The sequence below is a fragment of the Tamandua tetradactyla genome, chromosome 6 (genome assembly GCF_023851605.1).
Source record: "Tamandua tetradactyla isolate mTamTet1 chromosome 6, mTamTet1.pri, whole genome shotgun sequence".
In the NCBI taxonomy this organism is placed as follows: Eukaryota; Metazoa; Chordata; class Mammalia; order Pilosa; family Myrmecophagidae; genus Tamandua; species Tamandua tetradactyla.
The window spans coordinates 76,500,393-76,512,560 of record NC_135332.1 but is presented as its reverse complement, the minus strand read 5'-3'; the positions used below and the strand labels follow the sequence as shown (position 1 = coordinate 76,512,560).

General features: G+C 35.5%; 1 protein-coding gene and 1 pseudogene across 8 annotated transcripts in view; both read right to left on the bottom strand.

Moving 5' to 3' along the window:
* The window catches only part of LOC143688429 (uncharacterized), a 98,927-nt gene that overhangs the window by 55,340 nt on the left and 31,419 nt on the right, over positions 1 to 12,168 (bottom strand). The window lies entirely within an intron of this gene.
* Positions 1 to 12,168, bottom strand: part of LOC143685671 (SLIT-ROBO Rho GTPase-activating protein 2 pseudogene) — a 24,744-nt pseudogene extending 12,576 nt beyond the window's left edge.

Sequence of the window (12,168 nt, the reverse complement as noted above, 5' to 3'; positions counted from 1 at the left end):
GGAGTTAGAAACAGGGTAAGATAATGGGTAATTGGAGCTGATGGGATACAGACTGTGCAATAGGACCAGATACAAAAACTCAAAAATGGACAGCAAAATAATACCTTATTGTAAAGTAATCATGTTAAAACACTGAATGAAGCTGCATCCGAGCTATAGGTTTTTGTTTTGTTTTGTTTTGTTTTGTTCTTACTATTATTACTTTTATTTTTTTCTCTATATTAATATTCTATATCTTTTTCGGTTGTATTGCTAGTTCTTCTAAACCGATGCAAATGTACTAAGAAACGATGATCATGCATCTATGTGATGATGTTAAGAATTACTGATTGCATATGTAGAATGGTATGATTTCTAAAAAAAAAAAAATGGACAGCACCATACTACCTAATTGTAATGTAATTATGTTAAAACACTGAATGAAGCTGCATCTGAGCTATAGTTTTGTTTTTGTTTTTTTATTTTTTTCTTATATATTTTTGTATTTTTTATTTTTATTTTTTCTCTATATTATCATTTTGTTTCTTTTTCTGTTGTCTTGCTATTTCTTTTTCTAAATCGATGCATATGTACTAAGAAATGATGATCATACATCTATGTGATGATATTAAGAATTACTGATTGCATATGTAAAATGGAATGATTTCTAAATGTTGCATTAGTTAATTTTTTTTAATTAATAAAAAAATGTAAAAAAAAAAAAAAGTTCTTGCTTACAATGGGTGCACACCCACAGGGACAGAGAAAGTTTAAGAACATGCTTTACTCTGGTGCATAGCTCCAAACTATGGCATTCCACATTCTAGTGCCTTCCAAAGACATGTTTGGCAAATTACATTCATTCCAACCAAATATCCCCAAAGTTTTAAATCATTTCAGTAAAAAATGTAACATAGAAAGACTCTTCAAAATTAGTTTTACGTGTGGTCACAGTTCCCTCAGGCACAGTTCTCCTATGTATACCTGCAAAACCTAGATGCAAGTTATCTGTTTCCAATATGCAATGCTCAGATAGGTATAGAATAGACACTTCTATTCCAGAAGGGAGAAATTGGAAGAAAACTAGGGGCCATAGGTTCCAAACCACTCCCAAAACTCAGCAAGCATTGGTTCACACAAACTTTGGTATTGGCAAGTCTTAATGCCATAGAGCAAACTGGAAACTTATAAAGATGAATTTCAATTTCCCAAGAGTAGCTGGCTGGCTAAAAGAGTTATTAGTTCTTTTTTCTTATTTTTGAAATCCTCAGCATGTTTTCTAAGAGATCTGTTTGGATAAGGATCTTCTCTCCTTCCTGAAGCAAAGTTCCACTTTTTCTTGTAGATACAATCAGTCTTAGTTGTAGTCAACTGAATATAGATGTAAAACCTTTTAAGAAATACCTTCAAAGTAACAATCATACCAATGCTTGCTGGAACACATAACTGACTGGCATGACTTAGCTAAATTGACATAAGAAATTGACTATCAGTATCCACAGTTTGTCAACTTGGCCTACATACACATTTCCTTTTACCATAGTTAATCTCCATAAAATACAATAATCTCTATAAAATTTATTTCCCCTTAGTCCTCAACAATCTTCTCATTTGGTCATGATTATTTCCTTGGTGGAGTGAACTAAACCAAAAGTGTTGGAACTATTGATAGAACTGCCTGAGCTCAGTTGTGGTAGCTCTCTATCAGCTTTAATTGCAAGGCAAGATACTACTAAGAAATGCCCTATGGGATGTCCTGTAATCCAGGTATTCTATTTCTACTATGAAGTAGCAGTCAAATTTCCCCTCCACAATTAGGTACTATCACTTCAGTCTGTAGAGTAATGTGATCATTATATCTTGTTATATTGGGGGATTTGCACACTGTGCCAGTCAGTTTCTTCTCGCCTTCTTCTTACCCCTCTGTGATCCCAATAAGATAAATCACTATTTCTATGATGTGTATCCTTTGCTGAAATTTGCCTGCACCAATGCATGCAGAATTTGTCTCTTATTAATAGTCAATTCAGGTCTGATTTCTTGGTGACTTTTTTTATTTTGATGGTATTAAAGACCATCAGGGTTTACCCTGCTGAAAGCAATAGCAAAGCTATTTGCACGTGTAATTCTCCAATGGCAGTTGTTAAGATATTATTTGTGCCCATTTTCTTCATTCACATTAGACCAGAAATAGTTTTCCCATGAAAAATGCTCTTCTATGTACCATCATTGCCTTCAATCTTCTGATTTATACTCTTAAAAACTTGGAGATGAAGAATAAAATGTGGTGCCATTACTGGCTTTGGAAGGGAAGTAGTTTTGTGAGATAGATGTCTATTAATTTTGAGCCCTATACTTGATCTGGAATGATGTGCAAAATGTAGTCTTCAGCATTTACCCAGACCTCTTCTTGTCTGGTTACTTTTTATCTTCTCATGTTCATTGTTTCTCTGTTCACATCACATGCTTTCCTAAAGTCATCCTCATCTTACATTAATATTTTATCTTGACAATATAAGCATGTCTTTTCTCCCTCCTCTTACACCTTTCTTGGCAAAAACTAACAGGAAGCCATATGGTAGAGCAGGAATGCAGTTTTTTTTTTTGGATTCCAGTCCAGTATCAATTAATGGGGTAAATCTTTTAACTGAATCTGGAAGATGAATGAGTAGAAATTCTTAACCCTTTGGCTATTCAGCATTCATTAATACTCTTATATCCGTATTGAAATTCCATAAAACAATAACATCTTTCTCCTTCCACAGAACAAAATGAATCTCCAAAGATATCACTTCTCACACATAAAGCAAATATAACATAATCATTGCTTTTGTAGATCTATGTTGAAAATGTTCATCAAAATGTTAATTTCTCTTTTAGTTTGGTTACTTTAAGAATCTGTAGCAGATGATTAGATTATATAATTAACCACTGAAAAATGTATTATGTGAAACAATAGAGAAAATTTAATTAGCTCATATGTGTAATATACATATGCATGTGTACACAGATACACACACTTAATTACAGAAATGTATAAATATTTAAATCCAACAAGCAAAGAGAAATGTGTATTTTTACAACAGTCATTGTTGCTGCAACTGGTTATGAGATTTTAGTTCATATTTATTGTTACATTATTTGTTGTTTTATTTTTAAATTACCTTTAGCATTTGTACTGAAATTTTAAGATATGCCTTAGATATCTTAAAATTCCATATCCATGGAATTCTCTTTCCATGGGTAGAGGATATCATTAATCTCTGCACTGATTCTGATGAGGGCAACCACCAAATTCCCTCTGTTCATCAGTACCAATAAAGCCTTCTCTTTCTTTTCCTGTTAGTTTAAGAGGGGAATGAGGTGCCTCAAATTTCCAGGTTTTATTTTCAATTACCAATTCAATAAAATCACTGTGTTCCCTGTTGAAAGCCTTTGGACTAAGACCTAAAATTCATTGAGCTGAAAATGGTAGAAGAGGAAGCAAATATATTCTAATTGCATTTTTAGTGTAATAGTAAAAGGAACTGCTTGCACTCACATCCCTTAACACTGATAACAGTTTATTCTGGCTATGGAAGAAACAACATTATATTATTGGCCAAAACATTCTTAAAGATGAAACACCAGATTTTCAGGGTGATTTCTCTGAATTGGTACTTTAACACTCAGTAAGATATTCCACCATTCTGCCACATCAGCTAAAACAAAGTAATATGTGCATGGTAAGACAAGTTAATTCTTGAAGTTGCATGCACTGCCACATTTATTTTACTATGAAACATGTTACTTATCAGACTCAATGCTAGATGTGTAACATGATGATGAATAACACATTCCATAAATTCATAATAAAGAATATGCTATTATAATTTCCATTTGTCCAAACTGTCTGACAAGACATCCAGAAAACGGAGGCTTATAGTGGGAGAGGGATTATAGTTAGAAGAATCAGAGAGCCACCAATGTAGATGAGTCTATAGTAATCAAGTTATCCAGTGAAGGGCAAAGTATGCATAGATAAGGTTGATGCTCAGTGCTGTCTTGACCTTGAGTCAGTAGAGGATTTTCATACAGTAGCCAAAAGACGGAAATGTTAAATATGACATGTTTACAAAAATTTGGAACAAGAGACATCTCATACATTATTGTTAGAGTGTAAATCAATACAACCAACAATCTACTTTAGATAGTAATTGATGAAAACTGACACCACTATTTTCCTATATCTTAGAAATTCAATTCTAGGTATACACTAAGCAGAAATGTCTATGCATGTTTGCCAAAAGAGTTAGACTTAGAGAGCATTGACTGAATTGCCCCAAACTTATATATCAGGAATGTACAAAGAATAAGTACATGACAGTATATTCATACCATAGAATATGTGCTGGTTTGAATCAGTGGTGGACTCCAGAAAAGCCATGTTCTTTAATCCTTATTCAATATTGCTGGGTGGGAGCATTTTGATTGTTCCCTTGGAGATGTGACCCACCCAATTGCGGGTGATCACTTTTGATTAGATGATTTCCATGGAGGTGTGTCTCCACACATTGAAGGTGGAGTTGCTTACTGGAACCCTTTAAAGGAGGAAACATTTTGGAAACAGTTCCTTTTGCAGAGCCATGAGAAAGCCAGCAGACACCACCATGTTTTCCATGTGACCTTTCAGCTGAGAGAGAAACCCTGAACTTGAGCAGCTTTCTTGAACCAAGGTATCTTTCTCCAGATGCCTTTTATTGGACATTTCTATAGAGTTACTTTAACTGGGACATTATCTCAGCCTTAGAACTGTAAACTAGCAATTTATTAAATTCCCCTTTTAAAAGCCATTCTTTTTCTGGTATATTGCATTCCAGCAGTTAGCAAACTAGAACAGAATACCAACAATTAAATTAACGAACTATCACAGCCTGTGATATGTAAAAATGTCACAATCTCACAATTATAATAGCACTGAAGGGTGGGCCATGGTGGCTCAGCAGGCAGAGTTCTCTCCTGCCATGCTGGAGACCTGGGTTCAGTTCCCAGTGCCTGCCCATGTAAGAAAAAAAAAAGACAGAAAGGGCAATTATTCTGTGGTTCCATATATATATGAAATGGAAAATGGGTCAAATTAATCTATTTATTAGAAGTCAGGATTGCAATTACTTTGTGATACTGGAGTTGCTAATGTTCTATTACTTAATATGGGTGGTGGTGATGTGGGCATATTCATGTTGTGAAAATTTACTCAGTGTATAGTTCTCCACATGTGAATTAAATTTCAATGAAAGTCCTTTAAAATAAAATTAGTTGAAGAATTCATGAAATTATGCATTATTTGAGGAATATTTATAACATTATATAGGTACAATATAAATAACATCAGTTCAAAATTAATGAACTTAGTGTTCATTAGAAATTAGAAAATTATTGTAAGAAAACAAACAGAAGAATAATTATATGAGAAGTGAAATTTCTGAAATTTATTATGTATGCACAGTTTCTTACACACAATTCCTATACTCCCCCAATTCCCTGGAAACCAATTACTTCCTGTAAATTTGAAAGGAAAATTAACTCATATAACACTATAAAACTTATGGATATGCCTTAGTGTGAGTATTCCTGCAATTTTCTCTGTTGAATTAGCATGCTTGATGATGAAGTGCTGCCTCAGATTTTACCAGAGTTTAACACAATATAAATTTATATACCAGAAAATTTTCTGAAACCTCTAAAAGTCTGAATTCAAGAAAACATGTTGACTAATGAATTACATATCAAAAATTATGAAATACCATTTGAGAAGAAAGCTTCAGTTAACACAAAATGTATTCAAAATTAAAAAATTAAAAACATATACCAATAATGATTCCAGAATTTAAAGAAATTGTAAGTGTTTCTGTAAATACTTAAAATAAAAAAATTTTAAATGCAAGATACCAAGCATAAAAACGTTATAGCAAGTTTTACTAAATATTGAAGGAAAAGGTAATTCTGGCCCTATAAACTCTTCAAGAAAATAATAGGAAATATTTTTAAATTCACCTCATAAAAGCAGCATAACTTTAATATGAGAAACAAACAAGAGGGAAGTGCAACAGTAGTTCAACAGGCAGAATTATCACCTTCCATGCTGGAGGCCCAGGTTTGATTCCTGGAGCCTGCCCATGCAGAAAACAACAACAAACAAACAAGAAAGGTATTGTGGTCCAATCTCCCTCATGAATATAACAGCAGACAGTTTATGTGGTATTTTTTTTTGGTGTTTTGTGTGTGGGTGTTTGTCCTGGTATAATTGCTCCAATAGAACCAATTGCCTCTCTTCTCCCAAATTAGTCAGCATACTCTCCTTATCTATCCTGATATTAGCTTAAGAATCGTTTTCAGACAGTTCATTACTCAGTCCTTCATTCATATTGTTCCCCCTAACTAGAAACCTCCTAGTTTGTACTTGTCATACTTTACTAGAGTGGCAACACAAGTTTTATCTTAGCTATGAAGCATTACCTATCCATTTTAATAATCATTTCTCTATTTATATTTAATTGATTGCCAGAACCATCATCTTAGTTATTTGGAAGAAAATTAATTAGTTTTTGTAAAACACAAACCTTATATTACTATTTGTGAAGGAAAGTGCAGTAAATCTGCATCTGTGCTGATGAGTAAAAACCTGTACAGAACTGTTTACTACTGCAGAGGCAAGAGTAAGAGGTAAGGCAGATTTGAATTAACACACAATAAATATTCCAAAGAATTTATTTAGGAAGAAACCAACATTTTAAACACTGGGTCCAGTTTCCTTGACCTTGGAATTCTTTTCCATTTTCCATTTCATCTCAACTTAGACCCCGTACTCTCCTGGTTCTTCAGAATTTATTATAACATAAAACACATGCTGGGTGGCCTCTCAATCTTTAATTAAAATGGGAGCCTTGATTTGTGTTCAAACTCCATAGAATATAAAATATTATCAATCTTGGCATACCTACTTTTTAAAAATTTTTTTATTTTTTATTTTTTAATTAATTAATGGAAAAAAAAGAAATTAACCCAACATTTAGAAATCATACCATTCTACATATGCATATGTAATTCTTAACATCATCACATAGATGCATGATCATCGTTTCTTAGTACATTTGCATCGGTTTAGAAGAACTAGCAACACAACAGAAAAAGATATAAAATGTTAATATAGAGAAAAAAATAAAAGTAATAATAATAGTAAAAAAAAAAGACAAACAAACCAGACAAAAACAAACAAAAAAACAACAAAAAAACAAAACAAAACAAAAAAAACCCTATAGCTCAGATGCAGCTTCACTCAGTGTTTTAACATGATTACTTTAGAATTAGGTATTATTGTGCTGTCCATTTTTGAGTTTTTGTATCAAGTCCTATTGCACAGTTTGTATCCCTTCAGCTCCAATACCCATTATCTTATCCTATTTCTACCTCCTGCTGGACTCTGTTAACAATGACATATTCCAAGTTTATTCTCGAATGCCGGTTCACATCAGTGGGACCATACAGTATTTGTCCTTTAGTTTTTGGCTAGACTCACTCAGCATAATGTTCTCTAGGTCCATCCATGTTATTACATGTTTCATAAGTTTATCCTGTCTTAAAGCTGCATAATATTCCATCGTATGTATACACCACAGTTTGTTTAGCCACTCTTCTGTTGATGGAGATTTTGGCTGTTTCCATCTCTTTGCAATTGTAAATAACGCTGCTATAAACATTGGTGTGCAAATGTCCGTTTGTGTCTTTGCCCTTAAGTCCTTTGAGTAGATACCTAGCAATGGTATTGCTGGGTCGTATGGCAATTCTATATTCAGCTTTTTTGAGGAACCGCCAAACTGCCTTCCACAGTGGTTGCACCATTTGACATTCCCACCAACAGTGGATAAGTGTGCCTCTTTCACCGCATCCTCTCCAGCACTTGTCATTTTCTGTTTTGTTGATAATGGCCATTCTGGTGGGTGTGAGATGATATCTCATCGTGGTTTTGATTTGCATATCTCTAATGGCCAGGGACATTGAGTATCTCTTCATGTGCCTTTTGGCCATTTGTATTTCTTCTTCTGAGAGGTGTCTGTTCAAGTCTTTTTCCCATTTTGTAATTGGGTTGGCTGTCTTTTTGTTGTTGAGTTGAACAATCTCTCTATGAATTCTGGATACTAGACCTTTATCTGATATGTCATTTCCAAATATTGTCTCCCATCGTGTAGGCTGTCTTTCTACTTTCTTGATGAAGTTCTTTGATGCATAAAAGTGTTTAATTTTGAGGAGCTTCCATTTATTTATTTCCTTCTTCAGTGCTCTTGCTTTAGGTTTAAGGTCCATAAAACTGCCTCCAATTGTAAGTTTCATAAGATATCTCCCTACATTTTTCTCTAACTGTTTTATGGTCTTAGACCTAATGTTTAGATCTTTGATCCATTTTGAGTTAACTTTTGTGTAGGGTGTGAGATATGGGTCTTCTTTCATTCTTTTGCATATGGATATCCAGTTCTCTAGGCACCATTTATTGAAGAGACTGTTCTGTCCCAGGTGAGTTGGCTTGACTGCCTTATCAAAGATCAAATGTCCATAGATGAGAGGGTCTATATTTGAGCACTTTATTCGATTCCATTGGTCGATATATCTATCTTTATGCCAGTACCATGCTGTTTTGACCATTGTGGCTTCATAATATGCCTTAAAGTCAGGCAGTGTGACACCTCCAGCTTCGTTTTTTTTCCTCAAGATACTTTAAGCAATTTAGGGCACCTTGCCCTTCCAGATAAATTTGCTTATTGGTTTTTCCATTTCTGAAAAGTAAGTTGTTGGGATTTTGATTGGTATTGCATTGAATCTGTAAATCAATTTAGGTAGGATTGACATTTTAACTATATTTAGTCTTCCAATCCATGAACACGGTATGCCCTTCCATCTATTTAGGTCTTCTGTGATTTCTTTTAATAGTTTCTTGTAGTTTTCTTTGTATAGGTCTTTTGTCTCTTTAGTTAAATTTATTCCTAAATATTTTAATGTTTTAGTTGCAATTGTAAATGGAATTCTTTTCTAGATTTCCCCCTCAGTGTTCATCACTACTGTATAGAAACACTACAGATTTTTGAATGTTGATCTTGTAACCTACCACTTTGCTGTACTCGTTTATTAGCTCTAGTAGTTTTGCTGTGGATTTTTCAGGGTTTTCAACATATAGTATCATATCATCTGCAAACAGTGATAGTTTTACTTCTTCCTTTTTGATGCCTTGTATTTCTTTTTCTTATCTAATTGCTCTGGCTAGAACTTCCAACACAATGTTGAATAATAGTGGTGATAGTGGACATCATTGTCTTGTTCCTGATCTTAAGGGGAAAGTTTTCAGTTTTTCCCCATTGAGGACAATATTAGCTGTGGGTTTTTCATATATTCCCTCTATCATTTTAAGGAAGTTCCCTTGTATTCCTATCCTTTGAAGTGTTTTCAACAGGAAAGATGTTGAATTTTGTCAAATGCCTTCTCTGCATCAATTGAGATGATCATGTGATTTTCCTGCTTTGATTTGTTGATATGGTGTATTACATTAATTGATTTTCTTTTGTTGAACCATCCTTGCATACCTGGGATGAATCCTACTTGGTCATGATGTATAATTCTTTTAATGTGTTGCTGGATTTGATTTGCTAGAATTTTGTTGAGGATTTTTGATTCTATATTCATTAGAGAGACTGGTCTGTAGTTTTCTTTTTTTTGTAATATCTTTGCCTGGTTTTGGTATGAGGGTGATGTTGGCTTCATAGAATGAATTAGGTAGCTTTCCCTCCACTTCAATTTTTTTGAAGAGTTTGAGCAGGATTGGTACTAATTCTTCTGGAATGTTTGGTAGAATTCACCTGTGAAGCCATCTGGTCCTGGACTTTTCTTTTTGGGAAGCTTTTGAATGACTGATTCAATTTCTTTACTTGTGATTGGTTTGTTGAGGTCATCTATTTCATCTTGAGTCAAAGTTGGTTGTTCATGTCTTTCTAGGAAGTTGTCCATTTCATCTAAATTGTTGTATTATTAGCATAAAGTTGTTCATAGTATCCTGTTATTATCTCCTTTATTTCTGTGGGGTCAGTGGTTACGTCTCCTCTTCCATTTCTGATCTTATTTATTTGCATCCTCTCTCTCCTTTTTGTCAATCTTGCTAAGGGCCCATTAATCTTACTGATTTTCTCACAGAACCAACTTCTGGTTTTATTGATTTTCTCAATTGTTTCATGTTCTCAATTTCACTTATTTCTGCTCTAATCTTTTTTATTTCTTTCCTTTTGCTTGCTTTGGGGTTAGTTTCCTGTTCTTTCTCCAGTTCTTCCAAGTGGACAGTTAATTCCCAAATTTTTGCCCTTTCTTCTTTTTTGATATAGGCATTTAGGGCAATAAATTTCCCTCTTAGCACTGCCTTTGTTGCATCCCATAAGTTTTCATATATTGTGTTTTCATTTTCATTTGCCTCGAGATATTTAATGATTTCTCTTGTAATTTCTTCCTTGACGCACTGGTTGTTTAAGAGTGTGTTGCTGAGCCTTCACATATTTGTGAATTTTCTGGCACTCTGCCTATTATTGATTTCCAACTTCATTCCCTTATGATCTGAGAAAGTGTTGTGCATGATTTCAATCTTTTAAAATTTGTTGAGACTTGCTTTGTGACCCAGCATATGGTCTATCTTTGAGAATGATCCATGGGCACTTGAGAAAAAGGTGTATCCTGCTGTTGTGGGGTGTAACGTCCTATAAATGTCTGTTAAGTCTAGCTCATTTATTATAACATTCAAATTCTGTTTCTTTATTGATCCTCTGTCTAGATGTTCTGTCCATTGATGAGAGTGGGGAATTGAAGTCTCCAACTATTATGGTAGATGTATCTATTCCCCTTTTCAGTGTTTTGCAGTGTTTGCCTCATGTATTTTGGGGCATTCTGGTTCGGTGCAGAAATATTTATGATTGTTATGTCTTCATGTTGAATTGTTCCTTTTATTAGTACATAGTATCCTTTGTCTCTTTTAACTGTTTTACATTTGAAGTCTTATGTGTTGGATATTAGTATAGCTACGCCTGCTCTTTTCTGGTTGTTATTTGCATGAAATATCTTCTCCCAACCTTTCACTTCCAACCTATGTTTATCTTTGGGTCTAAGATGTGTTTCTTGTAGACAGCATATAGAAGGATCCTGTTTTTTAATCCATTCTGCCAGTCTATGTCTTTCAATTGGGGAATTCAGTCCATTAACATTTAGTGTTATTACTGTTTGGGTAATACTTTCCTCTACCATTTTGCCTTTTGTATTATATATATATCTAATTTTCCTTCTTTCTACACTCTTCTCCACACCTCTCTCTTCTGTATGAGATCTCATACAGATCTTCATGCCTGTCCCTCTAAATGTGACCCTGCTCTGAGCTTCCATCCCCAGACAACTTCATGATGCAGAACAAGGAGGCCCCCGATAGTGAGAAATTGCAAAGCCTGAGGGGATGGGCAGAGGGCAGTGGGGCCCGGGCCTGGCCGCGCCACATGGGGGCTGAGAGCAGATGTGCATGGGACCCAATACCTGAATTCAAAGGAAAAGCCTACAAAAGAAATGGGCCAGAAAATTGCCATCCGCAGTGGTTCAGAATGAAAGCACCTGGAGGCGGCAGGCCTGTCAGGGATAAATCTCAGCAGAGGATCCACACGCCACTGGGATGTCCCAGCGCCCTCCTGTCTATGCGCCCCCACACACAGCTCAAACCCAACTCAGAAGCTGAGGAGCTCGCGGCTAATTACAAAATGGCTCTGTCCATCAGCCTGAGTCCAGCATGGCCGCTGGCTTTGCTCATTTATGGAAACCTGTGCCACTATCAGCAAGGTCTCCTGAAAAGGAGGGAATAAAACGTGAACAAATCCATGCCTGGAAACTGCCCAGAAGCCTGCAAGGGGTGTGGGGGGCTCTCACCATACATGTGCTAGACTGAAGGGAGAGGATCCACCCAGGGGCTCCCCAGAGGGCAACAGGCACAGGCTCTGACAGCCAGAGCCACTGGGACGAAGGCTGTCCACGGCCCCCAGTGTGAGCACACAGGATGAACCTCTGCACCCCGCCTGTGCCTCCAGCTTCCAGGCAATTCCTGGCTGCTTGCAGAACAGGGTGGGTGACTGGGAGGCCCGTGTCAGCCAT